This window comes from Culex pipiens, chromosome 3, assembly GCF_016801865.2.
Source record: "Culex pipiens pallens isolate TS chromosome 3, TS_CPP_V2, whole genome shotgun sequence".
Taxonomy (NCBI): domain Eukaryota; kingdom Metazoa; phylum Arthropoda; class Insecta; order Diptera; family Culicidae; genus Culex; species Culex pipiens.
The window spans coordinates 118,550,058-118,573,378 of record NC_068939.1 but is presented as its reverse complement, the minus strand read 5'-3'; the positions used below and the strand labels follow the sequence as shown (position 1 = coordinate 118,573,378).

General features: G+C 35.5%; 1 protein-coding gene across 1 annotated transcript in view; it reads left to right on the top strand.

Annotated features, from left to right (window-relative positions):
• The window catches only part of LOC120424386 (uncharacterized), a 29,540-nt gene extending 13,532 nt beyond the window's left edge, over positions 1-16,008 (top strand). Inside the window, exon 2 of the mRNA XM_039588486.2 lies at positions 14,606-16,008. The gene's annotated coding sequence lies outside the window, so the exon portion shown is untranslated. The remainder of the gene's footprint in view (positions 1-14,605) is intronic.
• Positions 16,009-23,321: the final 7,313 nt, after the last annotated feature.

Below are 23,321 nucleotides of genomic sequence, written 5' to 3'. Positions count from 1 at the left end.
GTCCGAAAAATCAGGGGGCAAAAAAAATATTTTTTCAAAAAACTTCAAAATTTCAATGAAAATAGAAGTTAAATCAACTGAAAACAATCTAAAATGCATTTTTCTGCATTGATAATCATATTTAGCATGTTTGGGCTGGATTAAAAATATTTTGAATTTTTATGAAATTCCAATGCACAGCACCGCAAAAACTTTTTTTTTTTCGCGAAAAATAAAATTTTCCAATACTTAGATATTTTGGAAACTAATGATTGCAAAACAACTGGACAGGTCTATAATGCATTTTAAAACACTTTTTTCATTCAAATGTTGAAACCATGGCTTTTAAATTCAATTTTTATTTTTTTTATTTTTTCACAGAAAGCTCGTAGACCCACCTTCATGTGTACCTAATAGCATAGAATAGAGATAGGTAGAATTGCCACTTGCCGATTCCCCCTTGTAAACGTCAAGCGACTCTGCCGACAGCGCCACCACTGCTCGAAACGGGGAACTTCAGTCGAAATGCGCACTGTGCACTTTGATGGAACTGCCCTGTGCATTCTGGAGGGTGCGTTTTGTTTGACAGTGACAGATGGAAAAAGGCTTGTTGACGTTCAGTTGGCAATCAAAAATGTGAAATGGTGCTTGGAAGCCGGATGAAAAGACGAGACTAGTGAAGGCGGTAGAACGTTAGGATTAGGCGCAAATTGCGGTTTAAGTTGGAGTGCGGAGTCTTTGCTGGAACACCACGACCACTTTTCTTCACTCCGAACGGCAAAATAGTCATTTCCTCTTCCGATTCTTCACTTGGTTTGACAGCGACAGCGAAATGTCAACATGACAAAACAGATGTCTTGGAGAAGTGAAAACGGGTGTCAACTTATTTGGCATAATCTTGAAATTTAGAAAAAAAAAGATGCTGATGCGAAATAAAAATCATTTAATCTTATTTAAAACATAATATCCTAGATAAGGGATGCACTTATCTTGAATTTTCATAATTGTTTTGATTTGTTTTCCATGTTTTTTAAAATCATTTTACATTTTTAATAAATAATATATATGTGCCAACCAGTTCTCCACATTCTTGACAGTATTATGCGCAGGGTGTTGTAGTTCCCCGTTTCGCCGCTGGCATCAGTTAGGCAGCACAGTTTTGTCCCCCGTTCGGTAAATGAGTGGCAATTCTATCTTTCTCTATTCTATGCTAATAGGGTGTTTCAACAAAAACAGAAATTTCTCAGATCACGGCAAACCGAGGTTCCTCTTGTAGAGGATACCCATAGAGACTCTCATGCCAAATATCAGCTCATTTGGTTGAGAATTGGCCTGTCCCCAGCGAGTTGAAGTTTACATGGAAATCACTATGGGATTTTGGCGCTTTTCGTTCAATCGATCCTACAGGTCAGGGGACAACATGAATTCACTCGGAATAAAGATTAGTGTGTAGGGGAAGGTCCAATGAACACATTCCAGAAGGAATTAGGGTTATCCGTTCTGTCCTCAAGGTGCGCATTGGATCGACGTCCGGTGTCTCATGAATCAACAATTTACCCTTCAAAAGCATCGCATTTCCTTAGTATGCTATGACGGCTAGGTGAAAACCACGACGCCCCATATCAGACGGCAACCACGTGGCAGAGCATACACTCGAGTTTTGGCTCAGAAACATTCTTTAAAGTAATAAAATTATTATTATTGATGTTCCTGGAAGAATTTCAGCTATTCTAAATAACGTAAAATGATGTTTTGTGTTAATAATGCAATCGATGCCTCTCCACGTGTTCACCGACATACGTAAGGAATGGTTTAGAAACATACTGACCGTGGTAGAGATGTGTTCAAAGTACCTCAAGAAGAACATTTCATAAAATTTTGACAAGTTTAAAAAGTTAGTTAAATATAGTTAAGAAAATGTTGATGAAATTCATTATTTTAACCTTCTCAAAGTGTCTTGATTTTCTCAATTAACATGATTTTTAATCGGAAAACGGAATGCATTTTCGGATTCTTTGGACAATTTTCCACTAGGAGAAGGTTAAAAAAGTTTGTAAATAATAAATAATATGCGTTTTCCAAACACAATTTAAAAAAAACTCCAGATTTATAGGCAATTTCAGTTGAACAATTGCCATGTAAAATGTGAAAACTTGTGATTCGTGCTTCGAATTTAGTATAAAATGCAATATAAATCGATAATTTTACAAACAAAACTAGTTTTAACAAAGATCAGGCAAAATTTCGAATTTTTAATAATTTTACCTAAAATTTATATGTATTTTGTTGAAAAGCTCATAAACATAGGTACCGTAAACTGGGGTGACTTTGATAGCCCGGGGTGACATTGATAGAAATTTGATTTGGCCAATAATTTTGATACATCCAATGTAACAGTCTCATTTTTGCATAAATGTTCGATAATAAGCTATCCCTTAATGCTTACGTACTCAAAATTCTCAAAAATGTTCAGATATTAATTTGACAGGCATTTGAAAAACCTATCAAAGTCACCCCGGGCTATCAAAGTCACCCCAGTTTACGGTAACTAAATATAAACATTGATTTTTTTTTCTTAAAAACTATATCAGCTACTTTAGTGATGGTACATTTAGCGTACAAATAAAGTTTGAACACCTTAAATATGATTTTAACAAGAAAAAGTATGACTATCAAAGTCACCCCGGAATTAAAACTAAGAATTTTTAACGTAACTATTTTTCTAAACATTATTGAAAAAACTTTTTTTTCCGAAATAGTGCATGTACTTTGTGTCGTCTACCTCAGTACATGTTTTAAAAATAATAATCTTGAGAAAAACCTTACCTGTTGGAAAATATTCTAAAAACAAATTGAAATCATATCAAAGTCACCCCGGATTACGGTACCTATTGATTTTTTATAAAGTTTCGTAAGTAGTTCAAAAGTTATGTATAAAAATGTGTTTTTGTATTTATCCGGATGTTAGATAAGTGATCGGAAATCGACTCAAATAGCATCACGTTATACATCGTTGGATAGGTAATCAAAAGACCTTTCCAACGAATCCAAAAAATTGAGAATCCGGCAACCCTGTCTCAAGTTATGGCCACTTAAGTGATATTCATGTACTTTTTCGAAGCCGGATCTTACTTAAATGTATTTAAACTATGTTCGGATCCATCATACCACCCACAGTTGGTTAGGTTATCGAAAAAACTTTCGAACGAGTCCAAAACATTTAAGATCTGGCAACCCTGTCTTAAAGTAATGCCCATTTAAGTGATATTTATGTACTTTTGATGATTTCAAGAAAAACTAGACGCAATGTGTGTCCATCCTGAAGGCTTAAATTGGTAGATCACCCAAACCTCTTTTAAATCTAAGGAACCTTCTACCCCAGGTAGATTGAACCAAAACTGATACTTTTTTATGGAACTTGTCCAGAAAACAATTTTCTACAATGTGATCGATTCTTAAATGTTTTAAAATGTAATGGTGTAGTGTAGCAGAGGATTAATAATTATCGGAACCTATTGGGTAATAAACAGCTTATTAAATAAATAATCTATGTCTAATGCTCAAATTTGTTGCTGTAATTTCATGACAAATTGTACAAAGAAAAGATTTAGTTTCGGTCGTATCGGGGTTTCCAGTTTGGATTTTGTGGTAATTTCAAAGAAAGCTAGAAATCTGATAAATTTAGTTCGTTTTTTTTATTGGTGGTCAAATATTGGTCAAATATAATTGGCCCCATGGCATAATTATAAGAAGTTTGAGTGATATCAACATGAATGCACCGATTTTCTGTGATTTTTTTGTCAAATATCCCATAAAATCGAAAAATAATCTTCAAAAACAAGTAGCTCTAGACCCCCCGACGAAATATTTCGGCAAACCCCGCAAAATGTCGGGAAAGAGCCCTTCTTTCACGGTGCCAAATATCAGACATACCGATTTTTTTTATCATTAGTTTGTTCTAAAAAACACACCGTGCAGGATTCGAACTGATTACCTTTGATTGCGAGTCCAACCGCCGACCAGCAACTCCACCGAAAGCTTTCGAAACACTTTATATTATGAACTAGCTGAAATGTTGTATTGTTTCATTCTTTATTGTTTTTTTTTTTTTGTGTAAGCTAAGAACAATTCTAGTCGACACGTGTCCAATCGATTCTACACGTGTCCAATCGATTCTACACGTGGAAAATCAGCATGTTATTGATCTCAATTGTGTAAGCCCCCTTCGGAGTGAACTGAGAGAAAGAAAATAAAATGTACCGTACGGTCAATTACTTTGATTTCAATAAACACGCACGAACCGAAGCAAAGAGGCGGGGTTTTTCCGCCAATTCGGAATTCGGACGTTTGCTATACCCAGCAATCAGACATTGATACCCCAAATGCCACAATGCTGCGAACAAGTTATGCAAGTAAATTCCGAATTTGCAACGTAACCCGAGCATGGGTAAATAACACGGGAAATGCAAAATAATACCATTCAATGGTATCAATACCAAATTTTGGTTTTGGCGAGCCCTTGAAAAAATGTCAAAGTGTCTAAATGTCTTGAAAAAATGTCTAAAGTTAATAGCCAATCTTTGTTATTATACCAAATGTTGGTATTGTTCAGTTATTGGGCAAATTTTAAGAAAATGTCGAATTTTGACCTAATGTTACTTACTTACATACTTAAAAACGCAAATCTACTTCAAATAAAAGCCAACTATTTTATTTTGGTCTAAAAAAGTCATTTGTGATCTTTATAAATTAGGGAATACCATACATTGGTATTGTAAAGGTATTTTAAATAAAATTATTATAAAATAAAGGTTATTCATAAAAAAACTATTTTAAATGATGATTAACATTCTTAAAAGTATGCTGATACATTTGAAAATGATAAGAAAATCATTTATATATTTAGACGATTAACTTTACGACATCAATAGGTTTAACGTGAAAAATTTAAAAATTTAGAATGGATTTTACTTAACATTGTGTGCTTTGTTCGTCATAATCGATAAACTCATAAAAATAATGTCAATCTTCGTTAATTTGATAAAATAACTATTCCAATACCAAAATGTTGGTATGCATGTGGTATTCAAACTTCGTTCAAAAATCCTTTTTTATATTGGATATGTGTTGAATCCTATTCAGTTGGAATCATGCTTCCTCGAAAATCCCACGAAAAATGCCACGCTGCCTGGGCTATAGTTTTTCTCGTTCTGGTTTAGTTTGTTTCTCTTTCTTTGAATTTCCTGATATTTTTGCCTGCAGCTAAAACATGTTGAAGCAGCAGCAGCTCGTTTTCAACAAGCGTTGATAGCTCAGTTGGTAAACGGGTAGCTAAAATGGCGTCTGCACTTTACCTGTCATGAGTTTGATTCCAGTATTCCTCTAGTTTTCTTTACCTGATATTTTTTGGCTCTCCAAGCAAGACTTCTTTTTCCTGCCTGTTCGAAGAATTTAAATATAGCATCAAAATTCTACCCATTTCTCATTGCAATCCCATTAGTCAAATTGAATTTTCGCTGTAATCCTATAGAGAATTCTCATTGTTTTTTGTCCAATGAGATTTTTATTTACCCGGAAAGTTGTTATTATCTGGTATTCATTTGCCCTTGGAATGGCACGTTTTGGTATTGCTTTAGTCTTCCCCATACAGTTTTTTGGTATGATTTCATGGTATTATACCATCTATTACTGGGCAACCAAGGGCACATTTTGGTATTTGTTATTATGCCAAGTAATACCAAAATATGGTATTCCCGTGTTATTTACCCCTGCTCGGGAAACGGTTATCCAATGAACCGTACCGTATACGTACGGACGTACGAGTACGAGCGCGCGCAGGTTCAAAATCGAAAAATTGATTAGTTTTTTGTCAGAGTGCAACGAATTTGAGGCGCCACCACCGTCGAAAAAAAAAACTTCCGGTTTCGTTCCGGTGGCGGTGGCTCACTTAAGCCGATCCGTTCGACAATCGGCAGATTATGACGGGCCTGTTTAATTTGATGCGCGATTATTGGACCAAAATGGATCTAGTTTAGTGGTTTGCGGGAACGAAACTAAAAGTGAAACGGTATGCTTCTGCTCAAAAGAGCGCCGATGGATTTGGGTCAAAGAAAACCGCATTCCAGCTCTTTCGTTTATGGTTTTGAAACTGTTTTTATTTTCTTCAGCTGGAATGAAAATTGAAAGTGATTTAACAACTTTTCGAACAATGTACACACGATTGTACGCAATAAATTGATCACTTTGCATTTCACTGTTGAAAGCGGACTTTGGAAGATGGAATTAAAAAGTGAGTTGACGGTGCTATATTTGTAGTGATTGTTTGTCACACTTGGATTTTGGCTAATTTATTTAATGTCGCGGTTGTGTACAATGTTTAATGCCCCATCGTGTGGCCTTTACAGATCCGCTAATTTCGTTTTCAAATCACACACACAGGTCACACCATATTTTGTTAAAAAATATATGCAATTTTGATAAAGTTCAACATATTTATAGCTTATATTAAATTATTTTTTTCAGTGAAAAAAATGATTTTCATTTTGAATGGTGTTTATTGTTGTCCATTGACAACACCTTTTTTTTTTGTTCTTGAAAGGTTCTGAAAATTCTCTTTTTTTCCTTTTTGCCTTTCTTAGGGGAACAGCATCTAATTAAATCGTGCCTCTAATGTTGCCTTATCAGCACTTTTACGTTCAATTACAGCTCATCAAAAGCGTTTTCAGCTGAAATCGAGTGATAAATAGCTCAATAGGAAGTGAGCAAGCAAGTTTCTATTAAAAATTTGCAAAAAATGTTGTTTAAATAGTGAAAATTAGCAAATTGGACGGAATTAGGAGCGAGTTCTTAACCTGGCAAACATACGAGAATTTCCCCTACTATGGCTATAACATTACTCGAGAAATGAACTCCTAAATTAGACCTCCTCGATCACCCTTCACGGGTACATGTCGAGTCACAATCAAAATTTAAGCAAATCTAAATATTTGCCCTTGATTATAAATGGTGCAGTTTTGGAGCTTTGGTGTCTTGAGAAGAGTTGTTGCAAATGAAAAGGGGTAACTTTTGGTTTGGTTGAAAATTAGGGTGGTTCACGATTAGGGTGAATTTGAAAATCTAACTTAGCAATATTTTTGGGAATTTTGTTGTCTTGTAAAAAGTTGTTGGGCTCACCAATCCAAGCAACTTTGTCGAAGACACCCACATTTTATCTCCTAATCTACGCCTTCTACGACCAAATTTTTAAGAAAGCATCTGAGCAAACCTTCAAAAATCTGTTTTTTGAACGTGGCAATTCAGGGTTATGTTTTAGAGGAAAGTGAGAAAAGTTGATACTTTGGTTCAAAATTACATGGAAAAACATATATTTGGACAAATTTCGTAAGGGTGGTCCTATATGGGGTTCCCTTGAAAATTAGACTTTTTCAAATGAAGATATCTCGAGTTTAAAGAAAAACAAATTTTTCAAAACTTTTCTTTCGTAAATTCGCGATAACCCCAGCAAAGCAGTGAAAAATATACAAATATTGTGCAGTAGCAAGGCTGAAACAGCTGTCCCAACTCAAACCCCAATGTGTCCCGATCGCCCCAAATGACGGTAATAACAGACCTCTCCAACGAAACCTATCTTATGAAGATCTGGTAACCCTGTCTCAAGTAATGCTCACCTAAAAGTAATGTGTATTAAAACTCTGTCCGGATCCATCATCCGACCCATCTTTGGAAAGGAAATTGGGATAGCTTCCAAACGAGTCCAAAAGTCCGAATATTCGGCAACCCGCCCGTGTGGATCAATCGGACCGCGCACTGGACTCACAATCCAGAGGTCGACGGTTCGAATCCCGCGGCGGGCGCTCTAAAATTCTTTGTGTAAATATGGGTATTCGGCGCCGTCGCTCCGTGCCATACTTTCATACACTTAGGAGCCCAGGGCGGCGAAGTCCTTGTAGATAAAAAGGAAGACACTAGTGGTTGGTACTAGCAATGGTGGCCGACAGCTATAAAGTCAACTTCGTTTATCTTAAAATTTGATTACCGTCAACTGGGGTGAATCGGGACACATGGGACGAATTGGCAGTTAACCATATTGGAGTACAATATTTTGATTCTTCTGATTGGTTTCGATTAGAACAGACTCAGACCAACAAAATCTGTACATCTGTTTCGAAATTCAAAAGCATTAAGTGCTCTGAAAACTGCTGTCCCTATTCAGACTCTAGTCCCGATTCGCCCCAGATGACGGTACTTAAACCTCGTTTACGTTTTTCAAAAGGTCCTATGAACATAGGAAACCCATGGAACATTGGTTGTTTTGGAAAAGTAAACTGGAAATGATATTATGATATTATATTATCATATATTTATGTAAACAATGCTCGGAACTATTTTTAACCTATCGTTGGATAGGAATCAAGTTGGAATCAAGAGACCTTTCAAACGAGTTTATAATTCCGAACATCAAAAAAAAAAAATAAAAAAAAAACATCTGGCAACCTTGTCGCTATGACCACCTAACTTAACTTGTACTTTTTTGAAGCCAAATCTCACTAATCTGTAAGTAAACAATGTCCGAATCCATCATCCAACCTAGCGTTGGATGGGTAATCGAGATGCTATCCAAACGAATCGAGAGTTGTGACTACTTAAATGATATTTATGTGCTTTTTTACAAGAGAATGATGTAGCAAAGAAAATCGCAAATCTGCATAATTAATTTCAAGATTATTCAGGTGAATACCCATAACGCGATCAAAAATTAAAGTGGTCTTAAAAAGGCTCTAAACTTCTTATTTAATTGTTTGTGTACAGGACCAGGAAAAGAAATGGTTTAAAATTGTGCACCTACGTTAAAAACCAAGATTGTTTACTTTTTACTCTTTGGTCTGACAGCTCAATCATGAATTTTGGTCTGAACCAAGCGAGGGATAGGACACAGCACCCTCTTGCTTTTTTAAGCCGAATCTCACTTATCTTGAAAGAAAACTCTTTCCGTATCCATCATCCAAGCCAAGTTTAGAACACTTAGTCACTAATAGTCTAGATATCCATAAAATGTTGATAACTTTAAATTTACTTTCTCTGACTATATTTAGAACAAGTTTTCAAGGATATTGGACTCCAAATCTATCATACCTCGACAAAATTGAAGCGTTTAATGATATATCAACTTCAAAAATGTCGAGTTGTTTTATTTAGAGTACAAAATTTTCAACAGATTTTATGTTTTTGAAAACATTTACCTATATTCAAATCAGGGCAAATGACCCAGAATACTTCGGTGTATCTTAATTCACCTCATCTCTCACTGTCAATTAAATACCATTTTCACCGGAGTATTGAAAACATCCGTCCAATCCTCCGCACCCGTGCTCTCACGCAAAGCGTCTCTTTTTCCCATTATCACCCACTTATGTTGTCACGCAAAGGTGTTTGATACCACAACCCAACCCCTCCCTGGTGCACCAACAGCTTTAGCACGCTTTCTCACACTCAAATTGTGCTGTTGTTCTCTAGGGCAAACGACTTAATCAAAGCCGGCGGCGTGCGTGTTACACATTTCCACATCGGCTTTTTACTTATATAATTGTGGAAATGTGTGACTTTTTCCGAGAATTGTTATTAAATGTGGGTTATTGAAGCAGCCAGTCTCAATGTCAGGCAAAGTAGTACCATGAACTAGTTCGACAGTGTTATTGTCTGGGAAAAATATTATCTTCAATTCATAACAAGAAAGATTTTCTGATCAAAAGATTGTTTTTTGTTTCCACATTTCATGTATCAAAATATGATTGCAGAAAAAATATTTTCAAATTTTATACACTTAAAAAACGACTGCTCAGATAAACAACAACAAAAAACTTTTCTGGAAATTCACCGAACTCCTACACTGTTAATTGTAGGTTCATTTAGGTGAAATCGATACGCACTTATGACTTTCCTATACTTAGTGTAATTGTAATTGCAACCAAAGTTCCTCCAAATTTCCTTCTGCCCACATATGACTTCTCGTAAGCGGCACCTTTTTCACTTCCCATTAACGAGCATTTAACGGCTTTAAGTGATTTTCCTCACCATGTGAGGGGCATTTTCCCCCGGCTGATTACGGAGTCATTACATGAAGAGCATAAAAAAAAAGCTCCAGTCAGTGACCAGACCAGACCAGCAGTGGGGGATGGCTCTTTTAATGGCTGCCCTAAATAAAATCACCATAATTTTGGCTGAAGGCAGCCGCCGCAATTTGCATCAGTTACGGTTGGTTATTTGCAGCTTTTCACTGAAATTTAAAGTCTTTCTTCAGTGGAGCGATCGTTCCGCACGTCTGGGTTGGGGTTGAGCACGGTGGAATTGGTTTCTTTGGTGCTCATTGAGCTTTGTGTTATGAGAAGTCACAATTTTGATATTGCAGTAAAGTTTTGGAAATCTTCGAATTTAAATTATGTACTTCTTCTAAATCTGTTTGAATATATTGCATACACAGCATAATTCAAAACTTGAGTCAATATATTTATTGAATAGTCAAGGAAATTAAAGTACTTTCCAATGGAAGACTCTTTGAAACATTTTCCACCAAGCAGACATGCTTCGGCACTACGGGCTCTTCAAAACGGCACTAAGCTTGTTCTAGACAGCATTTTCGTTTAAAGTAATGTTATGCTTGTTACCCGTTGTAAACGACTAGTTTTTAACATGAATAATGCGTAGAAAACATTGGTTCATTGAAAAAACGATTTTAGCTATATTTTCATGTGAATGTTCTCATAAGCTCTCGAGAAGAACTTCTTAAACGCTCTTTGAGTGCACTTAAAAGTTCTAACTCTATATCTCACATGGTTTCTAGATGGGCTCTCCGGATCTTCGGAAGCTTCAAAGATTAGCATAATTAGCGTACTATTATTACTGGCACAGCATACTGGAAATCATCTACGTGAAATGCCAAACAAGTTCTTCTAAAAGAGGAGTTAGAGCGGATGCATGTCTGCCACCAATATTTGACCACCAACCTACAGTTTCTTGAACAAAAGTACTTTTTCTTTCTTTCTTTGAAATAACTCTAGAAGCCTTTATGAATGAACTGTATGGACCTTACATAAAACTATGGTACTCTGTTACTCATTAGAGCTTATAAACATCGGATATTCCAGTGGAAATCAAACAATTACCCAAATAAAAACCTAAAATCGTATTTTTATGTTTCCTTGAAATTGTCAACTAAAAAAAATACTATACAGAAAAAAATAGTGTAAATTTGGAAGATGTAATTTTCGAAGGTTGAATATTACATCTTTAATGTTTTAATTTACCTTAATTTCGACTTAAAAAGTGACATTACACCAGAAAAGTGGTAAAATTACACATTTTCAGAGGTTTTGCCTTCCTCACCTCAATGAGGAAAGGCTATAAAATCACTCGAAAAATGAACTTCTTTATTCGACCTCGTAGACCCACATTCACGTATACCTATCGATTTAGAATCAAATACTGAACAAATGTCTGTGCGTGTGTCTGGATGTGAGTCCGTGCACCGAAAAATATGCACACGATTATCTCCGAACTGGCTGAACCGATTTGGACCGTTTTGGTCTCATTCGATCCGTCTTGGGGTCCCACAAGACCCTAGTTAATATTATGAAGTTTAGAAAAGTACTTCAAAAGTTATGCTAAAAAACGATTTTAGCTAAACTTCGGAAGATTGTAAAAAGGGTGGTTTTTGTTAGAAAACCCGTCATGCTATATATTGTTAGAAAGGTATTTGAAAGACCTTTCCAACGCATTCAAAAGATTGAAGATCTGACAACCCTATCAAAAGTTATGAGCACTTAAGTGTTATTTATACACTTTTTTGAGGCCGGATCTCAAATATTTTGATGAAAAAGTTGTCCGGATCTATCATACAAATGATCGTCAGATAGGTAATCAAAAGACCTTTCCAACGAGCTCAAAAGATTGAAGATCTGACAACCCTATCAATAGTTATGAGCACTTAAGTGTTATTTATACACTTTTTTGAAGCCGGACCTCAAATATTTTGATGAAAAAGTTGTCCGGATCTATCATGTGACCCATCCTTGGATAGGTAATCAAAAAATCTTTCCAACAAGCCCAAAAGATTGAAAATCTGACAACCCTATCAAAAGTTATAAGTACTTTAGTGTTTTAAGTTTTTTAATACACTTTTTTTAGGTTGGATCTCAGATATTTTGATAAAAAATAAGTGATATTTATCCACTTTTTTGAGGCTGTTTAGTGTATTCACTTAATAAATGTGAGGAAGGCACCAACCACCTAAAGGTGGATTAAGTAACGTTTTTTCTGACATAAAAGATGTACCCATTCCCAGATGTAATATTACCATGATTTTTTACTGTGCATGTTAAAAATTTTAAAATACAAATTTAATTTTTATTTAAGTACAGTTCGATGATTCTGATTTTTTAATCATGTACCATCAGCGGGGATGACTGATAATCAAAAAAGATACAGCAAAAACCGGCCTAAAATGTCATTAAAACCAACACAGTATTTTTTTGTAAATTTGGAAATTGTAATTTTGAAACGTTAAATATCTTTAATGATGTAATTTTACCTCAATTTAGACTGAAAAAGTGGCATTACATCTGAAAATAGGTAAAATAACACATTTTTTCTGACATAAAAGATTTACCCCTTTCCAGATGTAATATTACCATGATCTTTTTTACTGTGATTATTACGCTCAAATACAAAGGAAACAAGTTAGTGTGTGTGTAGCGCATTGTTTGTAAAAAACTAAAACTAAAAGTAAATTTCAAGCCCTTAAAAAGTATTTTTCCAATTTGTTGTTTAAAAATTCTTAATTTGAAAAACGCCCAAAAATGCCTAATTGAACCTTAAATACAAAAAATGATCCCTATACAATGTATTCTTTATAGTTTAGAATCGATGCTACAAGCTTTTCTTTAAAAAAATCCAAATTATTCGCTCTACAGCATTGCCTTGGCGTTCTCGATTGCGAGATTCCTACGAGATTGCGAACTAGGTGTCCGAAAGCTTGATTGTTGAGGCAATTGCTAACCTCTTTTTACAGCTAAGCTTCTATCCACCCCGAGATTCGAACTAACGACTTTTGGATTGTGAATCCAACTGCCTACCAGCGACTCCAACGAGACAGGACCCAGGGAGACAACTCCTATACCTGGACTGTGCTAACAACCTAACCTCTAGGTTAGACCGGGGCCAACATTTAATTCCCCGTCCGACGGAAGGCGTGATCAGACAAATCTCGTCTCAAAATTTGCCACCGGGATCTTCTGGGATCAAACCCAGGCCGACTGGGTGAGAGGCAACATCGCTTACCCCTACACTACCGGTCCTACACTCTCTTAACCCTCTACTGCCCAAATTTTTTTTTCGATTTTGTTTATTTTTCCGTGTTCAGGAGGTCATTTTGAGCAACTTTTGTTCTAAGAAAAATTATACTTCTCCTGTTTTGTGTCTTTCTTATTTCATTTTTAATATTTATAATTGCATTTATCTTGTTTAGTTTCTGTTTGTTTCTGATAGTATGTGGCTTATACTACCACCTCCTATCATTAACATTTGTCTCTGTTTTTTTATGTTTTTACAGCAATCTTTTTTTTTGTTTTTCTCAGTTTTTGCTCTAGACTGAAACCTTTTCATTAAAATTGTTCAAAAATGCTTAGAGGCCATTTGTTTTGATGGTGTGAGTTGGTAGCATTATTCTGTCGAGTTTAGCATTGAGCTATACATTTTGGAGGAACATTTCGCTCGACACTGTGTTTTAAGGTGTAACAAGTTATCGTATCCAATAAATCAACAAATTACAATTTACCAAATCACGGGTTCGTCACCTACTTCCAATTATCCAACCCAAGTCACCGGCTCCAATGAAGCAGAAATTAGCGTACGTTATGTCGCTACACGCTGTTTTGTATCACACTTTCCATTTTGACCATGTGGTAACGAACGCCGGCAAGTTTGTTTACTTGTGAGTTTTTTTTTGTCTGCTTGTGTCGCTCTTCCGGAATCGAACCCATAAATTATCGAGTGCAAACCACCATTAATTTCACCAAGTCTCGACGATTCGATTTGAGTTTTTTATTTGTTTGCCAGTGTCATTATCCCTCTCTGTTTGCTTTGATAAAAGGTTCAACATTGAGGAAAGTTTGCAAAGGCGAGGGTGGTGTCAAGGTGTGAAGTCACTACACTTATTAGTATGCAGATCAACCAAGTGTGATTACGTAAACACGTACATTTAGTGTACATTTTTTATGCACACCACTCTCGATTTCAATGCAATTTTTTAAGTTCAGAAAAAAACCTAAAATTGGAGAAGAAGATACACAGTAAAAATTTGTGGAAATTTTGAAGCTGTTATTCTGGAAGGTTGAATATTACCTCTAATATGATGTAATTTTACCTCAATTTAGACTGAAAAAACGACATTACACAAGAAAAGTAGTAAAATTACACATTTTCAGAGGTAAAATTACACATTTTTCTGACATAAAAGATGTAGCCCTTCCCAGATGTAATATTACCATGATTTTTTGGTCTGTGTAATTTAGTTTTCTTTTTGCCAAAGGTAACTTGTATTAAAACAGTCTCCTTCTTTCCATTCTACTTGCAGATTTGAACGTGTGACGCAGAGAGAACCTTGTTAGAAAGCAGCGTAATTCCCCACCCAAATTCCGGCCACTTTGAAACAACGAAATTAACAAGAAAAGTGCAGGTGCAATGCAAATTGTGCAGAACCGCGCGAGCGCTCTCGAAACGAGGTCAGTAACTGATGAGGTGTGGAAGCGCGCTCCACCACAAACAGGAACAACGAATGTATTTTTTTTAAATACATACACACAATTATATTTAAGAATGAAAGTGCAACAAGTGAAATGTGAGGAGAAGAAGAAGGAAAATCAGACAAAACTGGTACGAGTTAATTGTTAAGGCTGTATGTTAAGAGAGTTAGGGTCGTACATTTTACCAGAAAACAGTTGTTTTTGTTGAGCGAAAGCAAAAACATTTTTAAAACATGTGTTACATGAAGTCTATACAACTTTGCAAACGTCAACACGAATAAACACAAGTAGAGTTAACGAGTTTGTAGAGAATGATGCCTTTGGGTGAAGTTAAAAACCTTTCAAAAGGTCAATAACCTTTCCAACTTATGATATATTTTTCAAAATCCCAACCTATTTTGCTACGTTCACTTGTGCCCAATTTTAGTTCAAGCCTGCAGTCATCGACTCGATTTTTTGCTTTCTTTGTCCGGTTTCATTTTGAGCGGTAATTTGGAAATCACCATCATTGTGTGCTAGAAACATATCAAACAAAAGTGAGGAAAAGCTCGATCTCGAAAAACAGGAACATGCATGAAAGATGAAAACAGGAACGAACCCACCTCGTGCAAGAAAAAGTAGTCAAACGGGTCGGTAATGGATGGAATTTCCTTTTGCAGAAGCGCAAATTTGGCACATCGTTTCCAGTTAAAACAGGGGAAGGAAAAAGATTACAAACTTCAACAATTGATAAAGCTAATAAATCACAACTCCAAACATTGCCAAAACTAACTCAAGTAAGTGAAGAAGATGATAAATGATAAACAGCCAAAGTTAACGACTTTATCAAGATCAAGAAGCACGGAGGGAAATCGAACAACCAAAATGATAGGTTTCTGAATACTTATGAATGGAAATATTTAGCAATTTTCAACAAACGAATCGAACTCAAGTTGTGTAATTAAGGCAAAGAAACAAGCATAAAACACCCAATCGAGCAGTTGTTGCCCCTTTCTCAAAACACCTCTCTCTCTCTCTTCAACCGGGCTCCATTTCGATTACGATTAGGTGTTAATTGAAAACACTTGATCATTTGCACAACGCCAAGCAGGAGATGATGGGTCGGCAACAGATGCTCTGACGGTCGTTCACAGCGCAACGAGGTGAGGAGGTTTACGAGACCGGAAATGTTATCAAATTTGAATGCGTTTTGAAATCATTTATATCACACTTATGAGTTAATGTTGCGTAGAAAAATAACTGTTAGAATTGGAGCGTTGCGCAATCATGCGTCGAAATTAACCGTTTTGAAACAATTAACAAATATCTCATACAAACTTTGTTGTGGCTCTACTTGTGTTGTCTACTGAGATTCTGCTGTGTGTTAAGATTTTTAGGATAACTTGAACGTTATGTAAGATACCCAAAAATAATTTATTATTATTTATTCTTTAACTGCTCCGTCTTCGTATCCCTAATATTTATTTATTTATTTATTTATTTCAACAATGGTAAGCGATAACCAAAAATGTGTACATATTGTAAAAATAGTCAATAAACCGTCTTTGAATAAACAACATTTTTTAACTGAATTAGAACTAAAAGAAATCCATAGATTCATTGAGCATAAAAATGGTTTCGCCCTTTGCTAGTGGTTCGTGTTTTAAAATCTCTAAAGCTCATGGTCCAATGGTCTATCAAAACGTCCTCTCCTCTCCTTCTCGATCATCAACATTGGGGTTCCGGAGTAAACATACTCAGTAATTTTGGAGTAATCCTGGAAATTTCCGATAATTCCAGTGATTATCCAGTAATTATATTCTTATTTGTGAATACAAACTACAGAAAAAAAAAAACAATTAAAAATAATCACGATAAACCTATCATAAATCAACCAATGCCTATTTATTTTCATGTTGAGAGCAATTCCATGTCAAATAGGGAATCGGTTGTACCCGACCCTCTCCGATTTCAATGAAACTTTGTAGACATGTTATCCTGCGCTTATATAAGCCATTTTTGTGTATATGGAGCCAGTTACACTCGATAATGTCATTTGAAAAGGGCGTAAGTGTTTTAAATATTTTTGTATTTCGTAATTAAAATATTGCTGTATCTCGAAGCCGTTGCATCGTATCAAAAAGTGGTCAAAGACAAACTTGTAGGAAATTTGACGGGCTTTCCGAAAAAAATACACTGGAAGAAAAAAACACTCCACTTTTATGAGATTTTTTGATTTTTTAATTTAAAAGTCAAATTTAATGGTGAGCCCACGATTTTTTTTCGTTCAAAATTTTTGTGAAAATAGCCTAAAATGTTACAATAAGACTCACGAAAAATGCAAGATGGAGCAACTCACCGGAAAAAATACAAAAATCATTTACTGAAACTATTTTTTTCAAAAGTGCTCTAAACATCAAAATTTTCAAAAACCGAACATGAGAATCGGTTCTCCAGACAATTTTACATAAAAGTCTCCATATTGACCAATGCCCTAAGTCCAATCCTTGTGAAGTTACAGCGGTTTTAAAAAGAAAAATGTTGAAAAAATAGGTTTTTTGATGGTTTTTGGCAATTTCTATATGATAGACTTGATTTTTCAGTCTCGAAAATATTTTTACCGGAAAGTTTGTGTTTGACTTCATTTCAATTGGATGTATGGGCTTACAGATATAAGCTAATTTACTATCCAGGTTACTATACTACACTGAAAAAATATTATGTTTTCAGTTATGAGCAATGTAATTAGGTGTGAGTTCGAATCCCACCTGATTCAGTTTCGGTTTTGTTCATATTCAAAGTTCCAATTCCTGATTCCAAATTTCAAAGGTCCAATCCCTGAACCTTCTGTTTGTGAGGCAGAAGCCGTAACCATTAAGCCACGGAGCCGGTTGTTCTCATCGGTAAACTTCAGTTATATCAAAAATATTGTTGTCTTTTACCAATAATCCGGTTTAAACAATAGACAAAAATAGAATAAAAAAAATAGAATACTGAAAACCCGTAGAAAATGACAGGAATTCTACCCGGTTTACCGAAGTTTATTTAATTTTTGTTCAGTCAGAATTCGAGTGTTTTCTTCAAAGTAGTATTAATTTAACCTGAATTATGGATTGAGGGCAGTATGGAAAACAGCGGGTTTTCACTCGGCTAGCGGAACACGAACGAAGAGTTGTAAAAATTTAAAGTAGTGATTATTTTGCACGACCGGTCATGCTTTGTGAGACAAAATAAAATTATCAATCAAGCCTTCAAAATACTTCTTTTAAAATATGCTGGAAGCTAGGCAGTAATTCCAAGTAATTCTTAGTAATTTTGAGCAATTTTCTGTAGTTTCTGGTATCCCAAGTAATTCTAGAAAGCAAAAGTAATCCGTGACATATTGCCAGTAATCCTGGTAATTCCATCCAGACTGGTCAGTAATCCTTGATGCTGAAAACCCCTTGTATTTTAATATCTTGACAGATACGTATTTCGTCACGAACACTTTGTTCATGGTTCCTAATTCCATGAACGCACGTGTTTTGAAAATTTCGTACGAGAGAATTGCTCAAAACAATTTAGAAGCTGATCAAACCGACTGTTTAAAACTTAAAGTTCTCACAACTTTCAATGAAAACCACCCTTTAAGAAAGAAAAACTGACTAAGAAAATGAAACAGAGCAAAAATTATAAAATCAAAAAACCCAGTGATAATTTGGCACGAGTTTCAAGTGGATTTAGGATCGTTTTCTAAAACGGTAAAGGCTTGTGCATAAGCTACGTGGCCTTCAAATTTTGAATCTTAATCCGCTCCCCCTCCCCCCTTCGTGGTAATTTCCGCCCGCAACCATTCACCCATTTTGTTACATCCTAAAGTTTGGGTTGTAGAAGATTAAACTAAAGAAAGACACACAGGACCACATCCGCTACGATGTGCGTAAACAAGTTTATTGATTTTTTTTTCAATTAAGCTTTAAAAAGCTTTTTAAGTGACGAAACGGACTACTAATATTCCCAAAAAATAATAGTGCTGAAAAGTTAATTATAGCACTCATTGGAGTGCATTGACAGTCAACTTATTAGCACTTTTACCGAAAAGTTATACTTTTCGGCACTATTTTAATTTTTGAGTAGACCAACCGCACAGTCGCTAAACTAAAGCGAAAATATCCTATTTAAATGCGTTTTACGGAGTTGCAAACAAAGTAATGTGTGCAACTCGCAGCAAAATTTTTTCAGCACACTGTCGCTCTACTACCACTTTTGTTGTAGAAATATGTAGCCAGATAATTTTAAAATAAATTCCACTTGTAGTTGTTTTTATATTTATTATAATGGTTTTGTTTATTCATATTACCGTTTATTATCCTTCTGTCAAGAAATCCCTCTTCCCGGGATTTAGTTAAAAATAGGAAATAAGACTCTCTTCTTATAACTTTTTTGAAAAATATTCAAACAAGTCCTAACATGAATTTATATTGCCAATAACAATATTTCAAGAGTATCCAATGTGCATAGAAACCACATTTGGTGCAACTAAATACCTCCACGGATCGGGCAAAAGTGTTTAATTTAAAACAAACTTCTTGAAAATCGAGTTCAATTATTCAAACAAACTTATAAATAAACCACGTACCTACCATCATAAAGATAAACGCGTTTGTTTTGTTTCGTCTGTACTCTCGTTTAATCCACTTACCGGTTCATACAAACAGACATTCAACATTTCATTCAAGTGCTTTTCAGCGGGTTGAGCGGGCTGATTGTTTTCCATTTATTCCGGCATAGATTGGCGCCTTTTGTTACTGTATCACGCCGCCCGAAATAAAACAGAAAGGAGCTGCCAGCCACACGCAAAAAAAAAACTCTTAATTCCGTAGGAAAAGAGGTGTGAAACAGATTTAATAAACTCAATTTGTTATCACTTTCGGGCCCGTTCGTTGGTTCATCAAGTGTTTTTGCGGCATTTTTTGAATAATAAAGCTGTTTTACTTTTTTTTTTGCAAATGGAAAACGTTTGTATAAGTGATTATTAGTTAAATGATTTTAATATAAAACATAATGCAACACTGATTTTTTTTTTTTGGTTTCCCCAGCAGACGGAAATAACTTGGAAATAACATTTTTTGATATTTGAAAATGCTATTCCAATAAAATTTTATGTTATAAATAACAAGATTTGTTATTCGTCGCTATGATTTTTTTGTTATTGGATTGTTATTGTAATAACAGACCAATAAGGAGATTGCTGGCAGCTCTGATCCAGCCCGGTTGTGTACTCCGTCGCGCGTTTTTAAATTAGCATTTTAACTGTGAAATTTTACCGAAGGCCGTGGCAAAAGTAGTTAATTCGAGACGGGTGACCTGGCTTCACACGAAAAACATGGAGTTTCTTCGAAATTTGAGGAAAAACTGTAGTTTTGTGATAATTTGTTTTGTGTTATTTTCGTTCTGGTTTGATTTGCGCGACATCTTGACAGGTTGCTTTGGGTGGTTTCAGTTTTCATCGTTCCGCAGCGTGGTTGTATGAAAGTTTCTATGCAACTCGTATGCGAGTCAGTGGTACCAAAATGATTGTTTTTCTTGAGGTGGCATAATTTACAAATAGCAATTTAATTGATTTGTCGCGAGTGAAATTCAAAGCCGAAGTTAGAAAAAAATACTTAATGTAGATTAATAACAGCAAAAAAATCAATTTGAAAAAGTGACTCATTGGTCGGTTGGAATGGCGAAAAATGCTGAAAGTGAAATAGAATCTCTCGATCGAGTTCATTCTGGATGTGTGTATGTGTGATTGGCTGAGCTCCATTGTGGTTTGCTTGAAATCTCCGTTGTTTGGTGAGAGGAGGTGCGCTCGAAGGAAAGATTTATCTGGCTGCAGTGAAGGATTTCATGGAACTTTCCTTCGGGCCAACAGCAGAATTAGCGGGGAGCAAAATCGGGTGAGCCAATTCCAATAGGAATTCTTCTGAGAAATGAGAGTTTGAAAGTGTGTATGAGGAGGCGTGAGTGTGTGCGAGAAAGGGTTTGAGCCGGCACAACTGATCTAGATAACTTTTTTGTGACAGTGTTGCCAAAGATTTGAATGCTCCTAACGATATACTTCTTTTTTATTTTTTTTCTTGTTTTTTTTGTTGTTTCAAAAGATTTTTCTGGAATAGTAAGCTAACTAGTGACATGCATTTTAATTTGTAAGGAGGTTAACTAATTTAAAATGCTGTTATTGTATTTTGTTAACTTTTCTCAACATACAATAGTTTAAAAGATCTCCTTGTTCCGGCTCATTGAAGAATATGTGCATAATTTAAGGTTTTTTTTCTCCATAAAAGTTCATTTCAAATATTATTTCCGTGGTAAAATTATGAAACTTGTTTCACGATAAGCGCGATAAGCATAGAAAAACGGCCCTTTGCTGGAATATTTTCCCGTCATTTATAATATTTTTCTTGGTTTTTGTATAGTAAAATAAATATTCACATTAATTTCCCGGTGGCCAAAAGAGTCAGGAGTAGAAATAATTATATTGAACACGGATCCTATCTTTCCGCAGCCGGCTGCCTAAGATTTGATTTTAACTAAATTTTCGCGTCGGGATAAGCTAAAGCTTTTACCAAAAACTTAAATTAAAAAAAAACTGTCTCAACAGCAGCATCTTTTTTATTGCCTTGAGAATAATATAACACTACATAAAAGTTCTAACATATGACAAATAAATAAACGGGAAGTGTCTCGACAGCAGCATCCGATTGCTTGCCTTGAGATTAATGTCACACCATCTAAACTCATTTATGCCAATGGTCGTATCGCTTGCTTAGAGCGACTCCCAGACCTTTACCCTACACAAACACCAACTCCACGCGACGCTTACGCAGCCCTGTTGTTTAAATTCGATCAAATTTGGTCAAACGGTCAATTTGGTCGAGTTCCACAATAGGGTTGGGAAAAAGAGCCTGCGGTTTCGCTACCTTTTTCTAAGTAAGTCAAGCATCAACATTTCCCGTGCTCCGAATCCTTTTTCCTCTCCCGGTGAATGGTGGAGATGGGAGCGGCCGGCAATGGATGGCTTTCATGGTGCTGCCTGTCCTGTTCGGGTAGAATTGGTTTTAATTCCCTTTAATCATTTTCTAAGCAACCTGGGCTGGACAATCATCACATATACATGAAGAAATCCAGTCTGCAACCCGCTAAGATCACCATCTCCATGCGAATGCGAATGCGAATGCGAATGTTATTGTAATAACAGACCAATAACATTTTAAATTATTTTTCGAACAAATCTTTGTTATTATTTTTTATTATTTTAAAAACTAATCCGATCATCCCAATAACAGTTGGAGGTATTCTTCAATAACAAAAAATGTTGTTCCAAAGTTTTTTTGGCTTTCAACCAATATCAGACCAATCGTCAGTTGTGTGCTATCTTGTGACAACGACCATTTAGTACTTTTCGAGAAAAACGATTTTTAAAGTTTGTTGGTAAATAATTTCAAAACTATGAATGAAAGAGCCAAACTTTTTGAAGCAATCGGTTCGTATACTATCGCTTAACAAACGCTCCAAGTTTCAATTTATTTGGTTACACCAGTTAAAAGATACAGTAAATAATGTAAACAAAAATCTGAAAAGCACGTGTCACAAGTGTGTTTCGAAAGTAAAATTGTACTACGTGTCACAAGTGTGCACAGAATTCACATACAAACTAAAACAAGCTCAAATCAATGGTTTAATCGACTTAATCAGTATATTTTTATAAACAAAAGGTTGCACTGCCTTTAGAAAGTATGTGTGTACATAAATTTGTGAAAAACAAGAAAAATTTTCCACATTTTCCAACAACATGTATGACGTGTCACAAGTGTGCACAATCATTTTGATGATAAATTGGTCTATGTCACAAGTGTGTATTGCGATATCCGGGAAACGGAAGCGAGTTTCCAAAATAGGGTTAAAGCATCTTGTAGTGTTTGTTAAGTATAGCAAAACGTCATCATTAACTCATTTTCGACCAAAATGGTCTATGTCACAAGATAGCACACAGCTGACGCAATAACAAATTTTGTTATGATAGCATTAACTGTTATTAACCCTCTCCCGCCCATGGTTACTCCAGAGCAACAAAACTTTGAACTCAAATATCTCGGAACTGACACAAAAGTTCATGGTGCTTTATGTTGCAGGTGTTCATGTAGAATGTATAGTATATATGTTTCCCAAAACCCGTATTTTTTTTATAGGCCATTCAGAACCTCGCATTTTTTTAAGCCATTCGGAAGTTTGGAGTTTTATTTATAATTGAATTTGTAAGATCGGAAACTGATTTGAATCATGTGCAATCGATTCCCCAGGAAATTTTATGTCAAAAACTGACTTTTGACGAATTTTTGCTAAGCCTCCTTTTGCGTGGCAGGCAATTCACGATTTGTACCCTTTTTCGCGCACTTTGCAGTGATCAAAAAGGTCTTAAATAGAAGCTAGAAATGGGTAGATGTGCCACCCTGTTTTCCAACCATGTCAAAATTTCTTGGAATAAGTAGCTTAACAATTTTTCCTAAGACACCAACGCATTAAAAGGTCACCAGTAGAAGT